Genomic DNA, 6,000 nt, shown 5'->3' with positions numbered 1-6,000 from the left:
ATAAAAAAAAGAATGAGAAACAAAAACATAACGGGTCGTTCACAGCTGCATTTTCAGTGTCGCCAAACATGTCATGCAACTCCATAATTATTGTACACACCTTATACTCACGCACGATAATATTATAAATATATTATTATGATTATAATAAATTTATATTGATATTCAGTATTTTTATTATACTAAAATAATAATTACTTATTTTAAAATGTGAGACTTTTTATGTTCATTATTGGGTATTACTATTTGTAAAAATTGAAAATTACATGAGTGAATGAAAAACACCTATTTCAAACTAGACGTGCTTATTGATATGGATAGATGTATAAGACATTATTTTTATTGTTCTTTCCCAATTATTTTTCCTTCTGGGTATACATATTTCCACAGCTAAAATGTTTAGTCTCATCAAGAAATTACCCACACTTGAATCAATTGGATAGGTTAGGTTTGACCTAACTTAATTTATCATTAATTCATATATTATAATAGTCAACTTAGGTAATTAAGCGGTTATCTTATTTCTTCTCCATCTGGATAGTTACTGTTGTATAAATTGTATCTAATCCTTTATGCCAAACACAGGAAAACCAAAAACTGTAAGCCTTATAGTATAACCTTGTCAGTCTTTTTCTAACTTTAAGTGAATTTTTTGAACAACAAAATAAATGTTCTTTGAATTCGACGTAACTTTCACAAGTACCCACCAAATTATTCCTAACATTCAGTTTGGTTTTCGGTCTATATATGTATAATATATATAGATACATCAAGTATTCAAGTCTATCGACTCGTTGATGTAATTGACAAAAAAGATGATACGGCCATACTATCTATACATATAATACACAATGTTAATGCATAGAACAGCTATAATACTCAATTTGCAATACCACGCAAGCCTCATTGCAGCTAGGTACAAAAACTGGTTGATCAAAATTATTAATGAGAACAAATGAATAAGTACAAGTTAGTAGTTGCCTATTTCCTTCTCCGTAATATATTAAATTTAATGTCACTCAATAAAATTAAGTTATGAAACTATTCCTGTCTCCAATGAAATAAAATATCTTGGTATTGTACTAGAAAAATATCGAACTTGGGGCTCCATTTCAAAAACAACGAAAAATAGTCCAACTTCATCACCTTTTTTAGTTTAAGTATTTATATTTGTCATTGATAATTAGTATTTTTTTCTTCATTTCATTAGATTAATGGGCTTCACTGATCATACACCCAGCAGGTCCATAGTAAATCATAACTGTATGTCTATAAATTTCAATTTAAAATTTAAAAACATATTATTTAGGTATTAAACTAGTGTATAATATAAATAATACATCATGTTTCAATTTTGAATTTACAGTCACTGGAATGCGCAGGTGGCATTTCCTACTAGGAACCTGTTACTTTATGGACTACCTTGTGAATTCTGTAGCCATTTGAATAGGTTATAATAAAATAAACACTATAAACTGCGTTTTCAAAAAAAGGTCACAGTGATAACGTAAATTGTGGCTGTTCGGGTATTTTTGAAACGTACCTATATAATACATATTATATGTATATTGTATACGTCTTGAAATGTTCTGTGTATTTCCAGTGAACAAAACAATTTTAAGATAAATAATAAACTATGTTGAAAAAAAACCACATACTTATAACTTATAAGAAAAAATGCATGGATATTACAATGAAAAATAAAATAATTGTTTAGACTTTGTTCGATGTTTGGTAATTATCTTGCTCATATATTTTTATCAGTTACTATTGCATATAATTACTAATTTTTTATAATAAATTTTTTAATCATAGAACAACAAACAGCAAAACTAATATTTTTAACTATACCCATATATTAATTATATTTTCAGTTTTAAGTCCAAAAAATGTTAAGAAAAGGAAAAAATATCTGTGGACGTAGTATTCATAAGAATAAAAAATATTTAGGACACAATATTAACATAACGAAATTAATATAGGTCATAATTTACAGCTGCCCGTAGCCATATATTATGTATATAATACGATTGGCATATACATCTTTGTCTTATACCTTGAAGTTATGATGTCACAATATCTTGACACGCCTTTGACAGTTGGCCGCGCACGTAGTCCCAGGAAAACGGATGACACCTTTTGTCAAGTGGGTGGTGATTTTGAAGACGTTTCTCGAAAATGTCATTACAATGTAGGTATAATACAATATTATTACAATCACAGCAAGCACCACCCGCCTACGACAATACGACACATAATAAATTATTGTATAAAGTAGAATCAAGTTATAATACATTGCCGAAAATACTCGTATTTTATTTTTAAAGCCTATTGTAGCCGTATAATGAATAGGTAACAATAAATATATTTTTAACATGAACATTTTTTTTAGATCCGTGTGCCTCTATGATTTACCATCGCGATATACACAAATACACAATACCCTATAATATTGCGTACATTATATTATATAGTACTGTATATTATACAGACATATATATTATCTTAATATAATATATAAGTTCATGATATATTTATGTGATCAATATGTTATTATAACGACTTAGTGAGTTATCATTTATCTATTACCTATATATATAAATAAAAGCAGTAGTTGATTTTTAAGGAAGTCGTCGATTATTACGTATTAATAAGTCGTATACTTTTATACAAAATATAAAACTAACAATGTATCTATATACTTACATGGGCGTAATTTGGGAAATTTGTATGGGGGGGGGGAGTCAAACTTTATTTTATGTCGATATACCGTATACTTTGAGATACTTAGAGACTAAATATACCCAATAAATACGTTTTATATGAAAAAAAAAATAAGAACGTTTCCCATTTTTATTTAATTAGTTTATTAATTATTATACCTACCTACTTATATTATTTTAAATTTTAACCGCATTGTCTCTATACTTCTCTTCCTAAAATACATATTGTATTATATTATCTTTATATTGAAGATATTATATAATACTATAAATATTATTGTCAAATGTGAAATGTCAATGCACAATGCACTATTTTGAGTAATTACTAGTTATATATAGAAGTTAGAAGTTTAGAACGTCAAAATACTCAATTTTCTTCGTTACCTTTATAATTATAATATCATATTATGAAAAGTGACTAGACGTTATTTGTACCTACAATGATTAAGTATAAGTGATTTTCAAGTTTCAAACAAAATTATTGATTAGAACCTAACCTGGAAAAAAATGAATATTAACTGAAATAACTACGAAGAGGTTTAAGTATAATATATACATAACGACAATTGACAAATAACAAATGACAATGACAGTTTAAAAATCATTAAGAATCGAAGTATAATTAATAGTGTAGTCGTTTATTACAATAATGAGTCAAGGATACATATAAATTGAATTGTAAAAGTATAAATAGTATAATATTGAATTGAGCATTTGATTATATTATATACCTAAAACTGTGTAATATATTATTGGTATATAATATTATACCTAAATAATATTCTAATTTCCAATACATAAATACGTTGCACACTACCTTAATTATATTTGTATCGATGTATAAATGTAAATATAATAATAAGTAATTCTATACTTCTATGTCTTATTAATTGTTGGACTTATATGAAGATTTTTTTTTCAATTTCAAATGTACATATAACGACATTACGTATAATAGTACCTATATTTTAATTTAAATATTCATATAACTAGTTTTAATTGAAAACGTACGTATAATATTTAAGGTATTTTGTTCCGTTTTGCCACGATTATCGTAAAATAACTACATTTTGTACTTTTATAATACTTATTACAATTTCGGGTTTGACCACATTATCGTGACTCGTCACTCACCAGTTACCAACAATCGGCAGCCACCACTACCTATTGGCTATTATTATTATTTGTTCACGACAACGCCAACGCATGTTTTTTAGTTTTTTAGGTCAGCTATAATCCAACCGCCGCGTGTACAATGTTAAAACCGCGGAACGTTACATAACCCAAGAGTCAAATTTCCAAATATAATAGTATTTATACTCTAATAACGTCTACATATTATTATAAGACTATAGTATACTACGCCGGAGCGTAAGTATCTAAAAACTAAACGCGGAGTATCTGACAGTGTCTATCTGTGTCTGTTGTCAGATCGAAAATCGAAATGTATGCCACTGCCATGCCAGTTTTAATGTGTGTATGTGTGTGTGTGTGTGTGTGTGTGTGTGTATGTTAGAATAACGAAATGTTAACGGCCCGTTAATAATATTATAATAATGATTTATGACGCCACCGTGGTAGGACTAAATTTGGCCTGAGGTGCGAAAACTATTATGTTCATGTGTATCTAATGCAGAGGTTCTCAAACTTTTTTATCGCGTACTAGCTATAGTGTACTACTCAATATATCCATATAATATGTGTATTACGAATAGGTATTTACGTATCATTGAATCAGTTATACGTTCGACACATCATTAATGAAATCAATAGAATTATGTAAAATAATATATCAGTAAAATACTTGGTACTATGATTTGTAATGCATTAATGCATATTTTGTTATAATTACCTACTTATAAAAAATTACCTTATAGGTATATTCATCGTTCCTCATTGTTTGGCAATAGAATTACCACTTGGCGCCAGCATAAATTATAAATATTAAATATTATAATATAAACACAATTTTTTTTATTTACTTATTTTACCAACATATTTGTAATTCCTTGCGTATTATCGGTGCTACAGGTGGGTATGCGTACCATAGTTTGGGAACCTCTAGTGCAGTGTGTAGAATTAGCGAAAAAAATTGGACAAAACAAGGTAGGAGGCACTTTAGTACTACCTATAGCCTATAGGCGATGCGTGCGTTAATAGGAATAAGTTCATACTATTTATACAATAAATAATAGCATAATACAAAAAATAAAAAAAACGTTTACCAATTTTGTACGATTTCACAGTCGAACAAGAGAGAGGGGAAATTGACTGGCACATTACATAAAACCATAAAATTATACCTACCTAAATATCATACAGTTTGCAGCTTCTATACGACATTACGTCCATACCTACATAGTATATAATAAATGTACTACTCTACAGTATATCGTTATAATATAATATGTAATATGTACTTATATGATATACCTATATAATATAATGTAATAATGTAATATGTTATGAATATAATGTAATAATAGTATAGTGCTTAATATAATATAAAGGTTTCACGAATTAAAAATTAAAATAATATACTTATAATGATAAATAAAATAATATCTTAATTATTCGTGGTAAATATATAATCTATATACAATTATTGCAGATTGCAGATACCATACGATGTACACAATCATCGAACCATATACATATAGTGTCCACTGTCCAATGACCCGCAGTCCAAAACATAAATTTAGATATTTTTTATATTCCCTTCACCGTGTATAATAAATGTTATCTTCAATGTCGACAATCAGTTATTTTCATTAATGTCTGGTCATTATATTGACAAAGTCTAAAATTCGTTAAGACACTGGCAACATAGTTTAACAACGTTTGTAGGACCGTTAGTAGATATCACGAAAATCGATAATCAAAGTAAACAATATTAATGTATTTATTACAGTATAAAAGTATTAGTGGTATAATCATATTTTATTTTAGAGTATACAATTTATTTATAAATCAACGATATATATTAACTATATATGGAATATGAGAATCAATACAATCATGTATTACATCGTTAATTATTATAGTACCTACCCACTTAATACTTATTGAAGTTATTAATTTTATACATAATATTTACTATAATATTATAAAAATATATTATTCTATTTATTTTCACTATATAGACAATACTGCTATACAGTATCATGAATATGGACCAATGTCATGTCCCTGACCCACCATAACGAAAATATTTAGTAGGTATGTGTGTATTATTGTATATCATACCATATATGCATATAAACGTTGTATAAACTAT

This window comes from Aphis gossypii, chromosome 3, assembly GCF_020184175.1.
Source record: "Aphis gossypii isolate Hap1 chromosome 3, ASM2018417v2, whole genome shotgun sequence".
NCBI lineage: Eukaryota > Metazoa > Arthropoda > Insecta > Hemiptera > Aphididae > Aphis > Aphis gossypii.
This window is presented reverse-complemented; position numbering follows the sequence as displayed.